The 12,595-nt window shown below is 33.1% G+C and overlaps 1 non-coding gene across 1 annotated transcript; it reads left to right on the top strand.

Annotated features, from left to right (window-relative positions):
* Window positions 1–240: 240 nt before the first annotated feature.
* Window positions 241–347, top strand: LOC137207248 (U6 spliceosomal RNA). Its single transcript, XR_010935001.1, has one exon. It is a non-coding gene; the product is annotated as a U6 spliceosomal RNA (small nuclear RNA).
* The last annotated feature ends 12,248 nt before the right edge of the window (window positions 348–12,595 follow it).

Raw genomic sequence — 12,595 nt, 5'->3', positions numbered from 1 at the left:
TGAAACATATCTAAATTTTGCATGGGATAGCATTTTCCTGTGCCCTGTATGTATGCCAATTAATGCACAACGATGAATGTCGGTTGCATTTGATATAAGTCATTTAAGGAGTAGAATATTAAACATTTAACAACTAAATGGAGTGTTTATGGCTTGTCCACACCTGCCTCCAACTTCCCCCCAAAAGAAGACAGTAGAGAAAGAACTCCTTATGTCCTTAAGGCTTTAAAAATAAATGCAGTGCTCACTTCAGCAGCACACATACTAAAACTGGAATGATACAGAGAAGATTAACATGGTCCTTGAGCAAGGATGACATGTACATTCTTCAGGTGTCTCATACTTGTTAACATGAGGCAAGTTTTTAAAAGGTTGAATTCTGTCTCTAGTCAACAAAAGTTTTTAGATAGAAAAAAAAAAACCTGTCAAAACCAGTCACATCTGTGAATTTTTTTTTTTTTTTAACGAAATCTGTGTGTTGTGAGTATATGTACTTCGGTATGAAAGTATATGACTTCCAGAAATAATAGATAGTTAGAAAGACAGACAGATAATAGAATCTCAGGTGCAAAGTGGACAACTTTTTAATTAAATGAAAGATGAACAAAAAATTTTTATTGGCAAAAAGATTTTAGTCATATAATAAAATTCTTAGACTTCTAACTCTAATCTACACTTAAATTCCTTGTCTTTTTTATAAGAACTTGATAAAGAAACCAAAGCCATTATTTGCTTAAAGTTTTGTAATTCTATGAAATAGTTCCAAACAATTAAACTTTAAATAATAAATATTTCATTTTTTATACTGTATACTGAAGAAGACAAAGAGAAAGAAGCCTAATATTCATTGAAAGCTGCCTAGTTAGTACCTGGTATTAAATACTTTACACGTATTATTTGTCTGGTTTTAGAGAAGTTCCTAAGCTATTAAAATCAAAATTATGATCATTTTGCAATATTTCCAAGTCACTATTGAAAATATAGCAGACGTTCAAATTAGAAATCAGTTTTAGGGACTGAATATTTTGTAAGACAAAAATATATTCTGTTTACTGAAAAAACAATCATGAATGCAGTTTGCATCTTGCCAAATCTTCTTATCCTCGGCTTGGTTTGTGCTGCAATGGCAGTGGCTGTCAGCAGAGTAAAGTGATTGAGTGGATAGTGTTTGAGAAAAACTCTTGAAGAGCAGAAAAAAGGAGTAGCTCCACATTCCAGAAGGCTATACTTTAAATCTTTATTTTACAGGGTATTTATGTATTTTCATATTAAATACATAAAAGTAAGAGTTCAAATTCTGATGAGAGTAAGTGATAAACATCAAGCAAACTCTAAAGTATTTAATATTTGGAAAATTCTTTGAAGAATGGCTATTCATATAAAGGATTTATGTTTTTCAGCCCATTTTCTCCTTTCCCAGTCTTCATGGTTCCCTGGGCATTGCCAAAGGGAAATTTTAAATCCAATTAAATGCACAGATTCCATAATTTGCCTCTGCTCTTACTTTGCCTTCTTAATACTTATTTCACTTGGTTAATATTTGTTCTCAGCTATTTCCTCATTCTCTGTGTTGAACCAGTTTTTCTGAAAGTCCACATTTTCTATAGGCTTCCAAACTACATAAATAAAAATGTTCTTAACTAAGGTCATTAAAAGGTTCACAGAAATTCTGTCATGATTTTAGGAATAGTCAACAATTCAGACATGAGCACCAATAAAAAATACCTGCCAAATGGAAAGCCTGAGTTCTTGAGTCCATTTCCTTCTATCGCTTGTAAGTTAATACTCACTGATAAAATACTAAAATGCCAGGAAGCACATCAAGCATCTGAGACAATGGAATGAACTGCCAGAGATTGGCAACAGAAGAACCGGTGCAAATATGGGTGTTGTGTGACTGGGATAAAATATCACAATGTGTGCCTAATTTTTTTTCCAATCTGATTCTTATGCACAAATCAATTAAATGAGACTAAAACACCAAGAAAATAATAACAAATACAAAAATGCCAGATACTTATTAACTTGTAGGTGAATGTATAGACTCTAAGTAGAAACAACAGCATTTAATGACTTTTAGATGGACAATTTCAGATTCTATGTCTTAAACATACAAAAGGGCTTCCCTGGTGGCGCAGTGGTTGGGAGTGCGCCTGCCGATGTGGGGGGCGCGGGTTCGTGCCCCGGTCTGGGAGGATCCCACATGCCGCGAAGCGGCTGGGCCCCTGAGCCATGGCTGCTGGGCCTGCGCCTCCGGAGCCTTTGCTCCGCGACGGGAGAGGCCACAGCAGTGAGAGGCCTGCGTACCGCAAAAAAAACCAAACAAACAAAAAAAAAAGTTTTTTTTTTTTTCAGTAAAATGGGGATAAGAAAAAGGAATAGAAAGGAAAACAAACAGAGAAGAGTTTATAGAGTGAGAGTGAAATCTGGTTTAACAAAAACCTGAATGTTATAAAAGTAGGTTAAATCTGCCCTTTTTTTGATGGCATTTTCCTCCAATTATTTATTATTTCTTATTATTTACCTTAAGACATAACATTGAAGCCTCTTGTATGATCACCTCCTAAGTTTTTATCTGCAAGGATTAAATGTAGTTTTATAGCTAAATACTATACTATAGTATTTAGCCTATTAGAAGGACAAGATCCTATTAGTGTTTCCTTTGTATGAATATTACTTAGGTCAGCCATCAATTCTTTTGGGTTAACTTAATTTAAAGTGAATGTATCACCATTTTTCCTACCAAACTTCTTGTTTAACATATTAATTTTACAGTTAAAATAGATTAATCCAGACTAACCTTTTTTCTTAATTAATCAGAAATTTTTATTACATCATTATATCTTAGGTGAGGGGGGGATACTTAATTTTAGCCATTTTTGTATGAAAAAGCATCCAAGAAAGCCATATTGGATGTTTCAATAGCCAGATCATGTTGAAAACAGAGTTTGTTTGGGGGATCTCCTTACCTAGTTTCTGTCATGGTCTCTCTTCCTTTTAGATCTCACTTCCTTTTTGGGCATTTCAATGCACTTCCAAAAATCTGCCTTATAGTTTATATTGTTCACTGTACTGTTCTGTATTGTTCAAATACCTCATTTCCATACCCTACCAAACCCTAATGAGAACTTTCTTGGGGTAAGATATTCATTTGTTTTCAGTGTTATATTTCTCAGTTTCTAATACAGCATCTTATATAAATACATTCAGCATGCAGCAGTTATTTATTGAGTGCATACTATAAGCAGGCAGTATGCTAAACCAAGAGGCTATAGATAAGAACAACACAGAAAAAACCTTTTCCTTACATTGCATGTAAGATACTTAGAAAGCAGCATACAACGGACTCCGCTTAATTTTGTAGTTAGACCTGGATTCAAATCCTGCTTCAACTCCTATAAGTTATTTCTGTTTCAGTTTATTCATCAGTAGAAAAATAGATAGCACTTACCTAAGAGGTTTGCTGCAAGTTCCAAATTGGATTATTAAAGTAAATCTCTTAATATGATGCTGGGATATGTGAAGTTTATAATAAACGGAAGTTGTATATTATTTAATGTGTGTTAACTTGTTTGTATCATTTTTTTCTATAATGCTATTGACACACTGGCATGACTGCATGTTTAGGCAGATATGTACAGGGCCATTGGGTAAAATATTTATGGCATAACATTGTCTTATTAATGAAACCTATACCACATCTGTTCATTGATTTTGGTAAGGTAAACTTCTATACGTTTCTTCCTGAGGAACATTTCAATATTTAATTTCGTGAATTTTGCTGTGTTTATGCTTAAAAGTTCTGTGATTCTTCAAGAACAGAAATATTATCATTTATATTTTTATCTTTTCTAAAAATATATTTACTTTATAAATTTTAATCCTTTTTTTACCTTAAGTTCATATTAACTTAAAGTGTGCGATAAGGATCCAATTTAAAGGTTATTTTCCAAGAAGCCAAGTGTCCCCAAATTATTCGATGAATATTACATCTGCTTATATAAAGATCATAATATATTCATGATCATAACATTTATACCTGCTAGGAATAAGAATTATATTGTTACTTATATCACTTATGGCATTGCTTATGTTATAAGCATATATAGAGACCTAACTTATTTCTTTCAATGTGAGCATTGTGTTTTGTTTGGTGAGCAAATATGTTTTAAACTAATATCAATATATAACACAGTAATTTCAGATTCAAATATCCCATTCTTCGGTTTTTAAATATTATTTATCTTTACCCTACTGATGTGCGTTTTTAGGGAAAAGTTTCAAGGGATGTATCCATGAGCAGTTTATGTCCTGAATCCTGCAGATCTAAGCATAGAAATCATTCTGTTACGCCCCACATATTAACTACTTTGTTCTTGGTCAGAATATTCTTGTGCCACAATATTTTTCTCTGAAAACTTTGCTCTCATTGTGCATTGTGTTCTGGGCACTCTGAGTTAAATAGGATCTGAAACCAGTATGACTTTATTTTTACTCTTTGCTCAAACAGTAGTGAATTTTTTCTTTAAACTTAAAATTCAAAAACTTTGCCAAGTTTATTCTAAGTCACTTAATTTGTGTGTGTGTGTATGGGGGGTGCAGGTTAGTGAACTCTACTGACTCATAAACTCAGGTAGTGTCTCTTCTTGTTTTGTTTTGTTTACTTTTGCTAAACTCATGAAAAGTGTTCTCTTAATGAATGGTTGTTTAGCTTCATTTGTTTTAATTCATTCCCAATGGCTGCCAGTTATTTATATATTTTGTTTTCTTTCTTCTATAGCATCTATTATTATTGTTATCATTATTATTATTATTACAGTTTTTCTTTATTTTTAGATATCTGTAATCTTTATTAGTGATTTCATTTTCTACCAGGCCAATTATGTTCTTTACTACAGCTGAAGCCAACTTTAATTTTTCCATTGTGGCATTTTTCTCTCTCCCATATTCTTTTTATATCTTTGCCAGCAGCATTTATACTTCAACATTCTCCCTATTCTCTTTTCCCATTTTATATGTATTTGACATACTTATGGCAAATACTTTTTTTCTTAAGTGAAAACTGCATTTATTGGCTTAAGGTCAATGTTTTTTTATCCTTGAATGAGGTAAAATCTAACACTGCTGATATTTGCAAAGGACATTATTCTCTGCAATGGATATCACTTTCTATCTTTGTGTTTCTAGAGTCTCATAATCATTTTACTGCTCTCCCCAATGATGTGTATCTTCCCTAGACAAATTTCAGGATCAAGCAAACATTTAAATAGCCCGGTTACACAAAAGTTAGGCAGGATGTTATCCTGAGTCTCCTGTCCTTTATTCTAAATATTTTAAGATGTATTAGTTCCTAGATAATTTTAAATATTCTATAAATTCTCAGAATGAATTATTCTCAGGCTTTTGCAGTAGTCTACTAATTCCTGCTTTTTCCTTGCAGTACTCCTTAAATTCATCAATTTTCAGTCCTGTACAAGGGAAAGTTGTAGACTTCCATAGACTGATGAGAGATAGTGACAAGGGTAGGATAGGGTAGTCCTGACCAACTCTGAAATGAGAACTGGGAGTTAAGAGAAACCTCAAACTTTCTCACCGGCTCCTTGAATTACAGTCTTTATTGGATGTTATATTGGTGGCTAAGACCTTCCTTTCTGTATTACAGTGTTCTAATTTCATATATTCAGACATAGGTTAGTTTCTAATCATTTATTAACTGACTTATATAATCTTTCAGCCCTGAGATTTAAATGTATTTCATCAGTATTCGTGGTTTCATTGGTTGTTATAATCTATTTTTCTGTATTTTCATGAGTACACAAAGGTCTGGCACAAGTAGGAAGCTATCATCTGAAAGTTACGCCATTACTTTCTAACACAGATTTCAAAGTCTTTAATAATAGTTGGTAATGGTCTTTACTTCCTGTTGATACATTTGCTTTAATGATTAAGATTTATCGTGATATTAAAAGCTCTCAAATAAGGAAAAAATTAATGTAATCCCCTTTCAGAAAATTTCACATGAATTCAATAGCTGATGATACGCCTTTAAAAAAAAAACTCTGAGAAAATAATTTTTCTTGAACTTTGGAGAAGTGTAACTTGAAAGAAAAGTAGACTTTTGTTTTTAAATTCATATTTTTATGATTATGGAACAAATTTTGTGCAACTATATAGAAAAATATGAAATTCCAATTTAGAATTCCATCATGAAACTACACCATTCTAATTTCTCCATGCCACGGTTTGTTAATATTCCACAAAGTCCCAGGGTGCAACTATAAGACTGCATTCAAATCTATGAACATGAGGCAATCATGCTCAGCAGAGTATAACAATAATTATAATAGAGATTAAATAAAAATAATTAGAAAAAGTTCATCTAGTTTTGATGTATTAATTATTCTGACCCTGTTCTATTCAGAGTCTAATTATCTGGTTCAGTGAAAATGCCAAGATTTCTACGACTCATAAAAATTACATTCAAGTAATTATGTCAGCAAACTAAACAGTATTCATTTACCATGCCTTTTTATGCACACATTTGAATATGCTTTTTTAACTGTTTTTGCTCTTTGTTCCTATTCATGGGAAATAATACCTGTAGAGAAATTTGAAAGTCAGTTGCACTCTGAGCGTAATGTGCAATTCTTGCTGATATTCTTCTTTTGTAAGACTGCTGTAAGTCTCATATAACCTTTGTTTAAAAAACATGAATTAAAGTTCACTCTTCAGTTGTTTCAAAGAAATCTTTAAAACCTGTAGCTGTAGTTAAAAAAAAATTTTTTTAAGCAGTAATACAAAGCATATCTTAGAAAGTTTCTTACCTTCGGTAGCTCAGAAGCTGACTAAATGGACCGCCAGAGTTACTTTTGCTACCCTTATTTCTTTTAAAGACATATTATGGCATCCTATAAAAGAGTCTGTATTTAGAAAAAAATATATATGTGTGTGTGTGTATAAAATCTTAAACTCATCAGCAAAGTGATAGTATACTTAAAGATTTCAAATCACTCAGCATTTTTAAGCCATGAGAATTTTTACGTTTTTATGGCCCAGTTAGGGATTTCTTAATGCTCACAGCTCAGTAACATCATGTAACAAAGACACAGAATTACATTGGTGAGGAAATCAATATCGATTACATCCCTTATACTCTTTTACTATTTTAGTGAAATATTTGATAGACATTTTAAGCAAAAATTTGTTGCCTGAAGTATTCAGATTATTGCTTTACTTCTGTTTTCTTCTTCATGTGGGTAGACAAACACAAATTTAGTTGAAAATATAACCTTCAATTAGATTCACACTGGGAAGAATATATTAATGGTTAAAGTTTGAACTCTTTCTTTGGTGTTCTAGTAATAAGATATACTTATGATACACACAAATATGTCTGTAGTTATAGCCCATTTGTTAAAGGGGGGAATATGTCTTCCTTGATTCTCAGTTTATCTTTCAGGAGCTACAAACTGCTTCCAAACTTTATCCAAGATGGGGAGGGGCAGAAGAATCAAGGAATGCTATTAAAATGGATGGAGTTGAAATGAGACCAAGATGAGAAGGAGTTAGAAAAATTTACATAAAATACACCCACAACCAAGGCATGGCTACCATGGCTCTGCATTCATTTAATGCAGGTGTCATCTAGGTAAAGTGGAAGTGAGGTTAGTGATGGAGCTGGCATTGGAGACAAGTGGTCCCAAAGACATGATTCCTTTGTGTTTTATATTCATAGAAATGATGCTGCTAGGACCTCCACAGTAGAATTTTCTCATAGTCTCTACTTTTGAGCATACATTGAGTTGTTTGTCAATTATAATAAGGTGTCATGAGAAACAATAAAACTTTACAGAGAAAACGTCCTTCTTTGAATTTGTCAGCTATACTCAGTATGTTAACATGTCCTGAAACACCAGACATTGGAAATGAAGCACTAACATTTTATAAGTAGCAGTCTGCATCTAGGCTTTATGTAGAACGAGGACCTAACTTTTTTCACACATTCATATAATCACATATATACAGAGTATGTCACTTTCCCCCAACTCTCGACATAGTTGAAGGGTTAGGAATAATTAGCTGTTGTGTGTTTTGATGTAGAATGTCTCATTTTGACACCTGTTAAGTTGTCCCCTTGAGCACATTGCTCTTTATTGCTGAGATATAGAAAATAAGATAATAATAGGAATGTATGTTTGCAATTCACCACCTAAATACATGGCCCTAACAGGCAAGGTTGTGAATAGGATTTGACAGTGGCTTCAGTAGAAGGAAAGCTCATCTTATCTGGTTTGGGTGACCAATCTTGCCACATGCTGTGCCCGCCTTATCATACCTTATCCTCCTGGGATGAACAAAATTCCCCAAGGTTGCCTTTAGAGTACTCCTCCCTGCATTTCAATCAGCTGCTCAGTTGATGGGCCCCATGTACAATATCTCGGGGTAACTTCCGGTGGCACTGGGAAGACAGCTTTGGGATCTCTGTCCACCCCTTCAATTTGTATAGTGTTCCCATCCTGCTGGTGGCTCCCCCCCCCCCCCCCACCGAACTTGACCTAGAGAGCTAGAGCCCTTCTCAAGAGTCTGTTTAAACCTGAGTTCTAGATGCATCCCTTTGGTGCCCTTCCTTCATTCTTGGTGAAGGGCTGTCATTTTGGAGCCAGAGATATTGTTGTACACAGTCAAGGGTAGAAATTAAAACTATAGAATCAGGATGCTTGCCTTCAAAGCTTTTCCTTAACAGCTCAATGATCTTGAGCAAATTACTGAACCCCTATTGTCTGCCATGTCCCCTACTTCATAGGTTTTTTGAGATTAAATAAGTGAATATATGTGAAGCCCAAGAAAAGGTCTTGGCAAACAGTCGGCACTGTGTAAGTGTCAGCCATGAAACAACAATACTATTTTACATAAAAATGTTACTATGAATTGTCATTATCATTCCCTATTTAGTGATTTATTTAATAAACCAAGCCCCAAATCTACTAAATTGGGCTCTTGGTACTCAAGCAAGTTAAGTTACAAGTCCACAGTTTTTCTTCTCTGTCAAATGTGTGGCATTTGCAAATGAAAAGCACTTTGTATTTCATATTGTTATCCCAATTACATATTTTAAAACTTGCTGAGAAGTTCAATTGCCTTCTTTTGTTTTAGGCTATGTCTACCTTTCACCCAAGGCAGGGATAACATTGGCTCAGGTTTGAAAGGTCTCTACTGGATACAAAGAAATATGAAAAGCAAAAAATTTCATTTTAAAAATTATACATTTTCATGTATAAATTTGTGCAATGTAGATGCTTGATGACATAGAAAAAGAAGTCTTTATGGCTATTAATAAAGCAGCAGCTTCCCCTTCTTGAAATCTGTTCACATGCATTGTATGCGATTTTTTTAGGGACTTTTTCTTGAAGGCTCTCAATCATTTTAACTTCTTTATAGAGTAGACCTTATCTTCATCATGCAGACAGTGAAACTGATACTCAGAGAAGGTAGATGATTCTATGTTAAGTAGTAGCAAAAGCAAGATTTAAATTCATGTTTTCTACCCAGTTGCCCATCAACAGATTAATGGATTAAAAAGATGTGGCATATATACACAATGCAACATTATTCCACCATGAGAAAGGAGGTTATCCTGCCATTTTTGACAACATGGAATGACAATGAGCATGTTACGCTATGTGAAATAAGTCAGACAGAGAAGGACAAACACCGTATGATGTCACTTATATGTGAAATCTAAAAATGTCAAACCTCTAAAAAATAATAATAATAAAAAAATAAAACTGTGGTTACCAGGGGATAGGGGTGGGTAAATAAGGGTTAAAACTTGTAACAAGTATTAAATAAGCCATAGAGATATAATGTACAGTATCTTGAATATAGACAATAATGTTGTACTATCAGTATGTAATGTAAAAAATATTCATACAAGAGCAACCGTATTACAATATATACATGTATCAAAGTGACATGCTGTACACCTTAAATTTACACATTGTGATATGTCACATTTATTCAATTTTTAAAAATGTGTGTTTTCTGATGGTCAGTGACATTCCATGCACCATAACTGCCTCCTGTTTACCTTCCATCTGGTGTCTATTTCACTTCCCTTCTATGCATTCCTCATCTAGTCATCAAATGCCCTCATCACATGGATCTTAGAATTCTAAAATGTAGTCAAGCACTATAACCTACTGCAACTGCAATGCTTTCTCCTTGTCTTTTGTGATTCTCTATATAAGGAATTTATGAGTTTGTTTTTTCAATCGTTGGATTCATATCTCATAAGACCATTTTATTCTATCCCTTTAATAGTGGGAATTGAAAACATTTTCATTGACATAATTTACTTTGCTTGTTGTACTCAGGCCATAGGGAGGTGGTTTTGGTGTCAGAATAGATTTGCTGTCTGAAGGTTTAGGATGTGCAAGCTCTTTAGATCTCAGTAACTATCTGCCTATTTACTTTGATTGTAATAACTGTTACCCAGAGGAGGTTCATGGTCTGATTCATGTGCAACTATTTTCATATATATTCCTGAAGGAATGTGTATTCTAAGGCAAATTTATAATGGTAATAGCAAAGAAATAAAAAGTAGCATGTAAAATCTTTAATCATCATTATTTTTTAAAAAGGGTTTTTTTAAATTAAAAGCCAAACATTTCAGGAATAAGAAGCCACATTAAAATTTTGCATAGAAAAATTCATATTAATCTGTACATAAGCCTTAGATGGTTACATTTTAATAACTTCTATAAAGGAGCGCAGAAGGAAACCAAGATAATAGTGCCACATTTTATTTACCTCAAAATAATTAGCAGAGGTAGATGAATTAATTTAAGCTTTTACATATTACTGTTTTAAAACGAAGGTGACCATCTGACTCACCTAGAAAAATGCAGTGCACTTTGCTCAGCTTTCTGGCAAATGGGGGAGAGGGGAAGGCCCAGACTACTTTATGTAAGAAGACGAGCTTAGAAAAAAAAAGAGGTTGGTGAATTTCCAAACTTAATACATACATGGTAACAAGTATCAGAAACAACAGAGAGATGGTAATAATAGTAAAGGTGCAATTTGCATTTATGAGGAGAACATTATAATATTTTATTACTAGAATATTCTATACCCAAATCTCTAGAAGTACTGACTGTCTCATGTTTGAAAACTTCAAGGAAGTATACTTCATATGTGCATAAATACATATATTAAGTCATACTTTTATTGCACATAGGATGTATCTTTTTATATTGTAATAATGAAATCTCTCTCTTGAGAAAAATATAGAAAGGTAAAGCAAAGACTTTTTTAAATTAAAGGAGAGATTTTGTTCATGTTCTCCTAGTAAGTATTATGCCTTTTTTATCTGGACACATTAAAATTCTAAAGGTAAGTGGATATTTGTCAATATAGAAATACGGGATCTTAAACTTTTGAAGTGTTGGAAGCAGTGAAGTGACAGAGAATAAAGGTATCTGAAGTTAAAAATTCCTAGATTTATTAATCAAAGGAACCAGATAGTAAAGAGGGTAAACTAGGAGGAAATTAGGCCTTTGCAGCTCTAAATTTTATCATGGCCTCTTATGAAATCTTAGACTTTCAACTTTTTAAGATCTTAGATCCTTCACCTAAAAATAGTAATATATGTACTAGATGACATTTAAGCTCCCCTCATTCTCTTTATTGTAAAAAATATATTATAACTTGGAGTATATCTTAGACACACCTTGAAGACTTTGTTTTAATAAAATCTCAGTGGAGAAAGATATCGCTCTATTGAGATTCAGGTCAAATTTGTAAGCTAGTTTAGGCAACATAATCCTTCCTCATTTCTTCCAAAGGAATACATTTTGATCCCACCAAATGCTATTTTATCTTAAAATATTTTTGTGGACAGTTCTTGTATGAGAAGAAAAATTTTTTCCAGTAAACATCTGTGCGTGAGTCACAGCTATCCGTTTCTCTCTGAATAAAATCTTTAATTACGTCTTGCTTTTAGCTTATCCCTAATGAAAGAGAGGTTAACTTGTTAAGCTGGGAACTGATCCCAATGTAGAAATTAAGGTTTTAATGTATTTAGAGATTGTAGATCTTTTTCAGCTGGGGAAAAATAGACTGACCCCCCCCCAAGGTGTAATGTCTTATAACTTAACTAGGCCTTTAAGCACATGTGGTGCTTAAATTCTTCAATAAATTAGCTCAGTTTACCTCTTCCTAGCTAATAAATTCAAAGATGCTTGGTTTTGATAGGTTAGAAAAGTTTGTGTATCTGGAATATCAACAAATAACTAACAAAAACATTACATGAAGTATTTCAAGTTGAACGTTCTTCTCTTTGTGTTGCAGACAAACTACTGAAATATTTTCATCTTGTACATATATGAAAGGAAAGGAAATATATACCCACTTTGTTCTATTTTTTAAAAATATTAAATATGTTAAATAGAAAAGCATTAAGCAGTAAGTACCAGCACACACCCAAGCTCATATCATCCAAATATAAAATATATTAGAAAAAACATGAAAACAGTTTACCATACTTGTCACTTTCCTTTATTCTTTAAGAAGTCAAACAGTAAAAGATCCGACTTAA

Source organism: Pseudorca crassidens, chromosome 1, assembly GCF_039906515.1.
Source record: "Pseudorca crassidens isolate mPseCra1 chromosome 1, mPseCra1.hap1, whole genome shotgun sequence".
NCBI classification, from domain to species: domain Eukaryota; kingdom Metazoa; phylum Chordata; class Mammalia; order Artiodactyla; family Delphinidae; genus Pseudorca; species Pseudorca crassidens.
Note: the sequence above shows the minus strand (reverse complement) of the source record. Positions and strands in the feature narration are given on the sequence as shown.